The sequence below is a fragment of the Macaca thibetana genome, chromosome 9, assembly GCF_024542745.1.
Source record: "Macaca thibetana thibetana isolate TM-01 chromosome 9, ASM2454274v1, whole genome shotgun sequence".
NCBI lineage: Eukaryota > Metazoa > Chordata > Mammalia > Primates > Cercopithecidae > Macaca > Macaca thibetana.
The window spans coordinates 38163043-38175446 of NC_065586.1; the positions used below are offsets into that span (position 1 = coordinate 38163043).

The 12404-nt window shown below is 31.9% G+C and overlaps 1 protein-coding gene across 3 annotated transcripts in view; it reads right to left on the reverse strand.

Moving 5' to 3' along the window:
- The window catches only part of LOC126963121 (uncharacterized), a 101757-nt gene that overhangs the window by 56186 nt on the left and 33167 nt on the right, over positions 1–12404 (reverse strand). The gene's annotated exons all lie outside the window — the stretch shown is intronic.

The window sequence follows — 12404 nt, forward strand, 5'->3', positions numbered from 1 at the left end:
GTCACAGGAGCCCCTCCCCAGCTCAAGACCAAGCCACTGTGACAACTGTCACACTGCTCAAATCCTGGGGGTAATGCCCACTTTCAGTGCTGTTGGCTGCAGTCCATGCCATGCTTGCTTCTCAGTCTTGGTTGTGTTAGCCCCCTCCCTGCTCATGCCCCAGTTCCGTGAGCAGCAGCTTGAGTTTCCTTAATGCCTAGGACCCTGGTAGCTAGGACCGTGAACACTGTTAAGATCGAGGATTAAGAATGGCATCTTGCTATAGCTGCTTAGCCTTCAGGAAGGGAGTGGAACCAATGGCATGTTCCCTCCCTTCAGTACTTCCTTTTCTCAGTCGCCTGACTGCTCCCTGTGCTAGATTCAGTGATTGGGAGGGTCAAAGTGCTCTCCTGTGATCTAGATTGTATGATTCCCCAGTGAGAAAATGGACCACAGAAAAGCTGTTGCTTACTTTCTCCTGTATTATAGAGTCACTTCTGATTTCCAGTCAGTCTTGGGCACACAGGCTGCCTTTTTTCCCCCTTTCTAGTTTCTGAAGTTTCCTGTCACTTTTCTGTTGAACTCTTGTGTTCTCTCTTTGATAATGTTACTCAGTGTGTGATTGTCTATATGCTATTATGGTACTACATGGATGAGGCTGGCTTGAAATACTCCTAGTCAGTCATCTTTAAAAAATTGTATGATTTTGAATCATGCCACCTTGCTGAGCTCATGTATTAGTTCTGGTGGGTTTTTAAAAATTCCTTAGAATTTCTTTTTTTTTTTTTTTGAGATGGAGTCTCACTCTGTCACCCAGGCTGGAGTGCAGTGGTGGGATCCCAGCTCACTGCAAGCTCTGCCTCCCAGGTTCACGCCATTCTCTTGCCTCAGCTTCCTGAGTAGCTGGGACTACAGGTGCCCACCACCATGTCTGGCTAATTTTTTGTATTTTTCGTAGAGACGGGGAGAAATTTTTATTTGCATGATAATGTCATCTGTAAAGTTTCCATTCCCCATGTGGAGGCCATTAATTTATTTTTGTTACATGATATCTTTGGCTAACACCTCAAGTATAATGTTGAATAGAAGTGGCAGAAACAGACATTCTTGTCTTTTTCTGAAGTAATGTTCCCAAACCCAGGCTTTAACCATTACATGTGACATTAGCTGCACATTTTATAGATGCCGTATAGCAGGCCTAGAAAGTTTTCTTGTATTTCTAGACTGCTTTGGGGTTTTATTACAAATAAATGTTGGTTTTGTTAAATGTTCTTGTGTATATCAAATAATTTTTTTTGTATTTTGTTGTATTTCTGTGTTACACTGAGTAATTTTTGGATGTTTAGCCTAATTTGTATTTTTGAGATAACTCCTTTTGGTAATGGTTAAACTACTAAATAATTATAGAAATCAACTGTTCTGACATAAAACAAATAACTATAAAGAGTGTGGAATAGCTTTATTAGAAAGTTTGACTAGATACACAAATGAACAGCAATTATGAGCACTAAACAAGGTTTAAAGCTTGAAAAAAGTATCAATAACTTGATAAAACCTTAAGTGTTACAGGTAATATCTAACTATTATGAAATGACAGACGAAAGTATCAAAGTATACCCAATAAGCAATATCTAATCACATGCGAATTTCCTCTAAGATTATTTTAAGTAACTATTGGAGTAAATAGAAAATTTAAACTGTGATTACCTTTATAGAGCCTGAGATTTGCTAAGAAAGCATTTTGACTGGAGGCAAAGAATCAAAAATTATTTAATTAATTCTACCAGTACTGTCTTAAGTTCACAGAAAAATCATGATTTTTGGCTATACACATATATTTTTAATTAAAGAGGAGGATTATTACTCAAGAAATTTGTACAAAATATAAACATACTTTTAAGTTTTTTTAAAAAATGTATATTCTACTAATATTACCATGTAGCATATGAAGGTTATGGTATTCTAACTATAGAATCTTAAGATTTTTTTATGAGATACTGTTTTGCCAGACAATATCTATGTGCAGTGTGGCTATATGATGTAGAACAAAAAAATTATATATATATACACATTATATATATACACACATTATATATATATATATATATATATATATATATATATATATATATATATATATTCCCAAGTATTATTTAATGCAGAGAACTGAAAATCTTCAAAAGTTTAAAAAATCCTCAACATGTCCGATGCAACTGATAGAAAAAATATTTCCGCAGGACCAGAAATAAACTAGAAAACTAGAAGCGTTTACAGGAGTAATAACACTGAAAAGCCGCTGCTCCCTTCAGGCCTTGGTTGATTGCAAGGACCTCAAACTAGTGTGGATTGCCCAATTTACCCCCTTGAAATAAACAAAGAAAAAGTACTGACTGAATTTATCCCAAATGTGAGAAGCAAATCATAAAATATAAAACACACAAGAAAATAAGCTACCAGTATAAATAATGTGAAAAAAAATATTTGTATAAATTTTAGTTATTTTAAATATACTTAAAATATTTAACTAAAGACAATGGGTAAAATGGAAAATTTTTAAAAATGATTTGAAAAGACTAAGAAATTGTAAACTAAACAAGCATATTTGGAAAGGAGCCAAAGAGAAATTTAAAAAATGAATAAGTTTAATACACAATATTTGGGTTAAATATTAAGTTAGACTCACATGATAAAAAGATTAGTAAACTGAAATATTGAGCAGAACGAATATCATCAAATAGAGACAAAGTATAAAAATAAAAATATAATTATAGATATAGGAAGAATGAGAAGTAAAAATACATTTATATAATCCAATAGAATATATAAAACTATAGAATATAGAAATAGAATATATAAACATTTCCACCAGCAATAAATGACAGCTTTTGTTACTCTACATCCTCACTAGCAGTTAGTGTAGTCAGTGTTTTAGATTTTAGCTGTTCTAATATGGGTGTAGCAGTATGTCATTGTTATTTTAAATTTCAGTTTCCTAAGGACACATGATGCTGAGCATCTTTCCATACGCTTATTTGTCATGCTTTTAAGCTCTTTAGTGAGACCTCACAACTTTTACATTCATATTTGTTTGAATCCTTTGCCATTTTATAATTGGGTTGTTTTTTATTCTTGAGTTTTAAATGTTTTTAATTAATTTATTTTTTTGCATATTGTGGCTACCAGTCTCTTATCAGTTAAGTGTTTTGCAATTATTTTCTCCCATTCTGTGCCTTTTCCTTCTATTCTTTTAACAGTGTCTTTTGCAGTTCAGAAATGTTATTTTTAATATAGTTCATTTCAGTAGTTTTTGCTTTCATGGACCATGTTTTTGGTTGTTGGTGTATCAAATGAGCCAAACCCAAGGTAATTGAGATTCTGCTTTATGTTATCTTCTAAGAGTTTTGTAGTTTTCCCCTTTACATATGTCTATAATCCATTTTTAGTAATTTTTGTAAAAATTGCAAGGTCTGGGCTTAGGGGTTTTTAAAATTTTTTTAATTTTTCCTATTGCATGTGGATGTCCAGTTGTTCCAGTACCATTTGTTGAAAAATTACCTTTTCTCAATTGAATTGCATTTCCTCTATTCTCAAAGATAAGCTGACTTATTTGTGTGGGTCAATTTCCGAGCTTTCTCTTTTGTTCCATTGATCTCTCTGTTCTTTTACCAGTACCACATTGCTTGATTACTATAGCTTTATAGGAGTTCTTGAAGCTGGGTAGTGTCACTTCTATAGCATTTCTTTTTAAATATTTTCTTTGCTATTCTGAGTCTTTCGTCTTTCAATATAAATTTTAGAATCAGTTTGTCAAAATTCACAAATTAACTTGCTGGAATTTTGAGTGGGGCTGCATTGAATATGTAGATAAAGTGGAGAACATTTTAACAATGCTGAATCTTTCTATTCTTAAACGTGGATTATCTCTTCCCTTACTTAGATCTTCTTTGATGTTTTTAATCACAGTTTTTTAGATTTCTTCATATATATCTTCTATTTATTTTATTAGATTTGTACCTAAATATTTCATTGCTATTTCACCTGAAATCCTCACAATCATTTTCTGTTGTCAGTGACTAGTCATAGGTCTTAAAATGCTACTCAATGAATATGATAAAATGTATACTGAAGTGACATTTTTGATTAATTCAGTAATAAGACAAAACACAGAATAATTTTCTCATATAGATTACACTCAACTGAAAAGATTACTGTATATTTGTTTATACACTAACATCATTCTTATAAATAAAATAACACTAAAATGATACATTATGATAAAGATTTTAAAAAGATATTTAAACAAACTTTTTTTTCAAATAATGTATTAGTTTCATGCAAAGTAGCTCCTAAATTTTTATAAATGGTTTGTTTCTTTTATCATATTCCTTTTTTCTTCAGAGGTCTCTTTTAAGCCCATAGACTTTATAATCAGTCTTTTGTTTTGGGTTTATTTAATAGTAATATTTTCCCCACATTATTTGTGATTACACAGACACATTAGGCTTACAATATTTTGAATAGTCTAAGGTGAAAGCCAATGTAATCAGGATAAACTTGATCTGTGTTATCTGTCTCCTGAGGTGCCCAAGAACTTGATCGTCATTCCCAGCAGCTTCTGGTTGACATTTCTCAGAGTGAGAACTGACGTGTACATTCAGATTCATGAGCTTTTAATGTAGCAGGTAGAATGCAGTTCTCTTGTGCATTCTGACCCACCCATAGATGAGCTCTCTGTTTTTTTTATTTTAGACTATTACTTTCATGTCTGTACCATATTATTGCAAGTTTTATGATTTGTCATAGTGGACAGATTCATCAAATAAAAATATAGGACATAAAATTAACTGTAAAATTTAAATAAACAACAAATAACTTTGGGGTGCACACGTATTCTGTTGGCTATTATCAGTTGTTAGATTCTGTAGATAAATTTTCCAAAGAAATAATGAGAATATTTATACTTTAGTTATCAATTCTAATCTATGATATCATGCTGTTTTCTTGTCCTGCCTCAGCACCAATGCCCTGAAGAGCATTGTTGAAGACTCCATCTGATGATTCAGAGCAAGTATTTTTTAGTGTGTTATTGTTATTAGCAGAAAGAGGGACATAAAATACATGGGGTGGGCTGAATATATCTTAGGTAAGAGAGAAAAATATTCAAATTCTTATGTTATCTGATTTTTTAAATCTTTTTTGGTGTGTGGCTTATAATGTATTATATTAATAAAAGTATATAAACATGTAATTTACAAATAGTTGCCAATATTATTAATGTATGTTTAAGTATTGTATTACTGGTTTTGTCAAAAGAAAATGGGGATACGTAGGGAAAAGAAAGAGAGATCAGACTGTTACTGTGCCTATGTAGAAAAGGAAGACATAAGAAACTCCATTTTGTTTACCTGGCTAGTTGATGATACTCGATTGAGGTGTCTCCATCTTCATGGAGGTGCTTTTCTTTCCATCTCCAGTGGGTTCATTGTAGAACTTTAAATGTCTAGTGAGTATCCAAACAGGAAGCTGATTTTCTCCTGGTGAAACACAAGCAAAACCTCTCCCCCTTGTTATCACCTTCCCTATTTCCCATGTTTTATTTTTATTATCTTTCTACCAAATCAGTTTTCCTTCATTCCTTCATGTGGGCTGTTCCTTTTATCAGTAAGATGTTGTTCTGCAGAGGTAGAGGTCTGATTTCCATAAATGTTAAAAAATTTTAAAATATAGAGTGCTAGATTAAGTTGCATCTGGGGAGTGTTACACTCCTTACTGTCTTTTCTTCTTCTTCTTCTCTTCTTCTTCTTCTTCTTCTTCTTCTTCTTCTTCTTCTTCTTCTTCTTCTTCTTCTTCTTCTTCTTCTTCTTCTTCTTCTTCTTCTTCTTCTTCTTCTTCTTCTTCCTCCTCCTCCTCCTCCTCCTCCTCCTCCTCCTCCTCCTCCTCTCCTTCTTCTTCTTCTTCTTCTTCTTCTTCTTCTTCTTCTTCTTCTTCTTCTTCTTCTTCTTCTTCTTCTTCTTCTTCTTCTTCTTCTTCTTCTTCTTCTTCTTCCTCTTCTTCTTTTTTTTTTTGTTTAACCAATTGAGTTTTGAGGTTCTATTAGTTCTTTCAATTATGGCCTGTCCTTGGGAATTACAGGGAATTCCTGATGTATGTGTAATTTTCCACTGATTTAAGAATTTTGAACCGTCAACATATGGAGACTATTAAGTTCTTAAGTTAAGAGTATCCTGATGCTTTTCTTGATTCCATCATGACAGCAGAGCAAAATTTTGCTGAGGGTGCAGACAAATGCTGAAGAACTATCAGTTATTGGTTCTGGAAGTAACATAAATGTGTTTCTTTACTAACTTAAGCTTTTGGACAAAGATAAACAATAATTTTAACTACAAAATGTGTTTCTTCTAAACTCATAGATATCAGTAGGTTGTAGAGCAATGTTATACAGTATAGTGATAATTGACAATGAAATATAACTGGACCCACTTTTATCTCAGAAGCTGAGTCATTGTGGTAGTTTTTCATTTTTTTCTGTGTTGTAAAGCGACATCATTTGAGTCACTGGATTAAATAAATTTGATAACACAATGATGCCTACATCCTGGCAAATAACATTAGTAGCTGCAAAATTGTTCAGTGAAATCATGCAAGGTGTTCTGATGTTGTGGATTTCCTGAGGCAATTTGAGGAAAAGTATATTTTAAATTGGAGACCAAAGTATTTTTCAAGGCATAAGAGGGTATTCCTCTTATGTAGGATCTTAAATAGGATCTCCAAAAAAAGGATCATGATGTGATCATTTTGATGTAACTTTATGGTTTTCATAAAGTTATTGCAAGTAGTGTTTAGTGTTTATCCTCTTGAAAAGTCAATGATAGACATCAGAAATATGCTGATGTGTTGAAAAGAATTTACATAAAGAATCTCTTATATGGAAATGAAACTGGGAAAGACCCAGGTCATTTTTAGGTGGTACAGCTAAGAGGGTTTTGGTAAGTACAATAATGCCCTCCAAAGGTGTTTATGTTCTACTTCTCAGATACTGGGATTATATTATAACTCATGGCAATAGGCATATAAAGTTGTACATAAGATCAAGATTGCTAATCTTCTTATGAAAAATGGGGATATTATCATGAATTAGAATGGTGAGTTCAGTGTAATAACAAGGGTCCAGAAATATGAAAGCAATGGAGAATAAAAAGTGTCAAAATGATGGCACCTTAGAAAGACAAACAGATATTTTTTCAACTGTTTACTCTGGTAATTTTCTCCATATTATCAAAAAATTCAACCCAGTTGCATAAACTGTACATATAATTGAATAATTTTATATGTTAATAGTATCAACGTGCTAAATATAAAATGAGAGAATATAAAACAAAATCTAAAAGGGGAGGTCCAGGTACAATGAGAGTATAGATAGTGTGCATCCTATAAGGTCATCATCGTGGATGACTTGGTGAGACAAATATTAATACATATATGTTTTATTAATATTATTGCATACACAATTTAATGCAGAAAATAATGTAGAGAGTGAATTATCAAGAAGTCATATGAGATAGTCTGGATTTATTTAGAATAAGAGGATAATGTAAAAATGAAGATGATTTGTGATAAAGATATTGACTACCAAATAATAAACACTAATGAGATGAAGTCTTTCTTTTCCAGATATACAAAACGTTTCCTCTTTGCCATTTAGAAGAACATACTTTCCACTTATGTTATCATTAAAAGATGCCTTTTATTTCCAAGCTGGCATTGGAGTAAGCCAGCACTTACTTTTCCCCCCCCCCTCCACATTTTCACATTCTCTCTCAATAACAAGCCTAAGCCTCATGGCCTGATCACCTGTCACTTGGCCTTTATTCACATAGTGATGCTTCTCATAGTAATGTGTTTGTTGTGTCTGGATGTATTTGAGTCACTGCATTTTTGGAATGACTTCAAATATAAAATGTAATTCTACCTGAGCAGAGTGACAAGGGGCCTCTCCTAATGTACCACCTGCCTCCTGAGTACTCTCCAGGCCATCACCATCAATCCTAGCACCTCCTGCTTGGCAAGAGTTAAACATAAATCCACAAATTACATTATCCATGTTTTCTTCTTTTTTTGGTTCCTCATTTTCCAGAAGTAACATAATCATGTACACAGTAGCTTTTTTCAAGTGACACAGACCAATCAACTCACAAATACTGACAAGTAAATACTGCTCATTTTCCTAGATAATCTCTATAATCAGGGGACTAATTTTTATTCTGGCATTTTCCCTGAATGCTTTCTTTGTAGAAATTATGTTGCTCTCAAGTGTGTACATGGTGACACTCTAGTTTAAGCACCAGAGGTGATCCCAGCACCTTCACAGTCCCAGCCTCTGCTCCAGTTCCTCTCCAGAGAAAAGGGCCAACTATACATCCTGCTGCTGGTGAGTTGCTTTGTTGTCACGGGTTCAATGGACATCATTATTTTATCCTCCTTAACCAGGTGGTGGGCTTTTAACTCAGTTATCCTGGATATCTAGAGGTTTGTAGTCCATCTTTATGCTTTCATTTGTTCTTTGGTACAAATAAATTTGTCTTTTGGTACAAATCAATTGATAAAATAATAATCAATATTCTGCAAAACATAAACTAAAAGAGGCATCAATTTTTAATAAGAATATAACAGAAAAATAATCCTCTGAAAAAATAGATTTTTCCTCCCTCAGTTAAATTATTGAAGTAGCATGGGATTTTCATCTGACTTAAGTAAAATGTGTAAAATTGTAATTTCATATCTAAATATTTTGAATTTGATGCTACCAAGAATTATTTGGTTTATTTAGTTTAAAGTTCACCAGGTTTTGATATTCCCAAATCAAGTCTCTTACTCTTTAATTTTTACACACAAAAAGCATTTCTTTCTTCTTGAAGTGTACTCTTAAGAAGCTGCCATTCATAACCAAATCACTTAGTGTTTTTTCTTTTGAAAATATTTATTCTTTTTTTGACTAAGGTATTTTAGCTAAGTATCTAATTATTGGTTTAATGATAACTTTACTCACCTCTATTAGTATTCATTTCTCTGGCTGTGGCTCTACAAAGCTGTGTCCTCTCATCTTTGCAAGTTACGTATTTTTCTTTTGCTGATTTTTAGTGTTTTCCTCATTTTTGGTATTATGCAGATTAACTATGTTTTTTATGTATTATTTTTCTCTTTGTTGACGCACTGAATTTCTGAATTCATGTTTTCAATTGTAGACACTTATAAATTACCAACTCTTTGACTATAGCTATTTATTTTAAAATATATTTTAAGGAAACAGTTAATTTCTCATTCTTCTACCTCTACTCTTCAAATATGTATAATTATACTTGTGTTTTCCATTATGTTTTCTCTTTTTACTGTATTGGACTATAATAATTGTGCTAATTTCTGTTCACTAATCTCATCAGCTTAGATAAAACTTTAATTTTTAACCTATATGTTAATTATTACATTAATTGTATTTTTAAATATCTATCTTCTACACAGCTGTTTTCCAAATATAACTTCTTAAGCTTATAGCTTCTTGTTCTTTCCATGTTATTTTTTTCTTTTTTTATTGTATTGAATTTCTTCTGACACTCATTCTAGTAACTTATTTCTCTGTGTGCAATGTAAGTTATAATTTGGTTCTCAGATTTGAGGTATCTGCAGTCAGTTTTTTTCATTTGCTTTATGGCAAGTCGGACAACCTGCATGGATTTGGCATCATTGTGTTCACCCATATCTAAGAGCAGCACTTGCTTCTTAGCTTGATGAGTTGTTTCTGGATTGTTTCTTTATTTTACTTATATACCTGGGAGATGTTCATATTTTCCCTTCAACTCTATTCAGCATTTTAAGAATTCTTAAGACTTTCTGAGAATTTTAGCTCTCTTTATTAAATGTTTTTAATATGTATAATATTTTCCTAAAAAGCCCAAATATCAACAGTGTACACATGACGAAAACTATATAAATCTATATAAAATAATATATATATTTATATGTATATAAATATATATTTTGGTTGCAGACAATAGCATCTCATAAAAAATCCCAAGTTACTTCATTTAAAAGATAACTCTCCTCCAATATACTATGAGGTAACAAAAATTTGTAGTGTGTAACTTTTTAATACTAGAAAACTGATTTTACATTTTGCACAAATTTTTGAAATGAGTACTTGCCTGTTTTTCTATAGAATTAATATTGTCAAAATTGCTTATTTGAATTTAGGTTTTTGGCTTTCATCACATGCTTCCTCATTAACATTTCCCTCAATCCATAAATGGAATCTCAGTATGAATCTTCCATTTAACCCAGAAGTTAATTTTTAAAACCTTAATAAAATTTGAATGTAGCTAGATATTATTGGTTGGCTACATATTAGTGAATAATTTCTATTACTTAAGAATGCTCAGAAAATATGATATGCTGAATTTCCACTGTCATAAATTCAATAACATATTTTAGGCCTAAACATTTCCATTTCAAATCCTTGGGTCTGGTATTTAAAAATAATAGCTATCCTTTGTTTTATGGCCAAAAATGCTGCCCATTTATTTTTATTCCTAATTAGTCAGACTTTCTAACAAGTTTATTTAACATTATGTTTATTTGCTTGTTGTATACCAAAACCATTAATTTCTAGAATTTGAATGTCACCTAATATGAGCGAAAAAATGTGTCAGACACTAGGGAAGAAGGTGGATGGAGAAAGGGAAGATGTTGATCAGAAACTACCCAAATTTCATTTACAGAGGAGGAATAAGATTGAATGATCTAGTGCAAAAAATAATGAGTATGATTAATAATGTACTGTATATGTCAAAATTGCTAAAAGTAGATTTAAAAATTGATTTACACAATATTTTACATATTTATAAGGCACATGCAATATGTTTTTACATGTATAGAATTTGTAATGATCAAGTCAGGGTATCTGTGGTATCCATCACTTTGAGCATTTATCAATTCTATATGTCAGGAACATTTCAAGTTATCTCTTCTAGCAATGAAATATAAAATACCTTATAGTTAACTACGGCCAACCTACAGTGCAACTAAACACTAGATTTTATTCCTTTCCAACTGTGGGTTTGTACTCATCTACGACCCTCTTTTCATCCCCTTTCTCACCTACACACTGTGCCAGGCCTCAGGAATATACTATTCTACTCTCTGTCTCTATAAAAATAATCTTTTTAGTTTCCACATATGAATGAGTGTGTGCAAAGTTTTTCTTTCTATTTCTTATTTCACTTAACATAATGACCTCTGGTTCCACTCATATTCTTTATATGGCCCAATAGTATTCCACTGTACATATATATGTGTGTGTGTGTGTGTGTATATATATATATATACACGCACATACATATACATTTGTCCAATTATTCATTGGTGGAAACTTTGATTTTATATAAATGTTATTGTGAATAGTGCTGCAATAAACACACAAGTAGGGATAACCTTTAATATAGTGATTCCTCTTTCTTTAAAGAAATACCCAGTAGTGGGATTCCTAGATCATACATTGTATAATTTGAAGATTTGTTGATACTCCATACAAATTTTAAGATTGTTTTGTCTATTTCTGTGAAAAATGGCATTAATATTTTCATAGGGATTGTATTTAATCTGTAGCTTGCTTTGGGTAGTATGGTCATTTTGATGGTGTTAATTTTTTCAATCTATGAAGATGAGATGTCTTTCCATTCGTTTGTGTCCTTTAAAATTTCTTTCATCAGAGTTTCACAGTATTTTTGTAGATGTAATTCACCTTCTAGATTAAATGTATTCCCTAAATATTTTATTTTTTTAGCTATTGTAGATGAAATTACTTGTTGATTTTTCACTTAATTCATTATTAGTATATGGAAATGTTATGGATTTTTATGTGTTGGTTTTATATCTAAAACTGTACTGAACTTAGAGGTTTTCTTTGTTGAGTCTTTACGTTTTTCTAGATATAAGATGGTGACATCTACCAAAAAAAAGAGACAATTTGACAATTTTCTTATGGACGAATATTATTTCTTTCTCTTACCTGATTGCTCTGGCTAGGACTTCCAGTACTATGATAAATAGTAGTGAAAATGGGTGTCCTTGTCTTGTTCCCATGCTTAGAGGAAAGGCTGTGAGCTCTTCACCATTCAGCATACTATTAGTGGTGACTTTGTTATATATGACCTTTATCATGTTGAGTTGTTTCTTCTATGATATGCCTAGTTTGCTGAGAGTTTTTATTGTGAAGACCTGTTGAATTTTATCAAATGCTTTTTCTGCACTTTTGGAAATAATTATATAATTTTTGCCCTTCATTTTGTTGATGTAAAGTAAAACATGTATTGATTTGCATATGTTGAACCATCATTGCATCCCAGAGATAGATCCCACTTCATCATACTGTATTA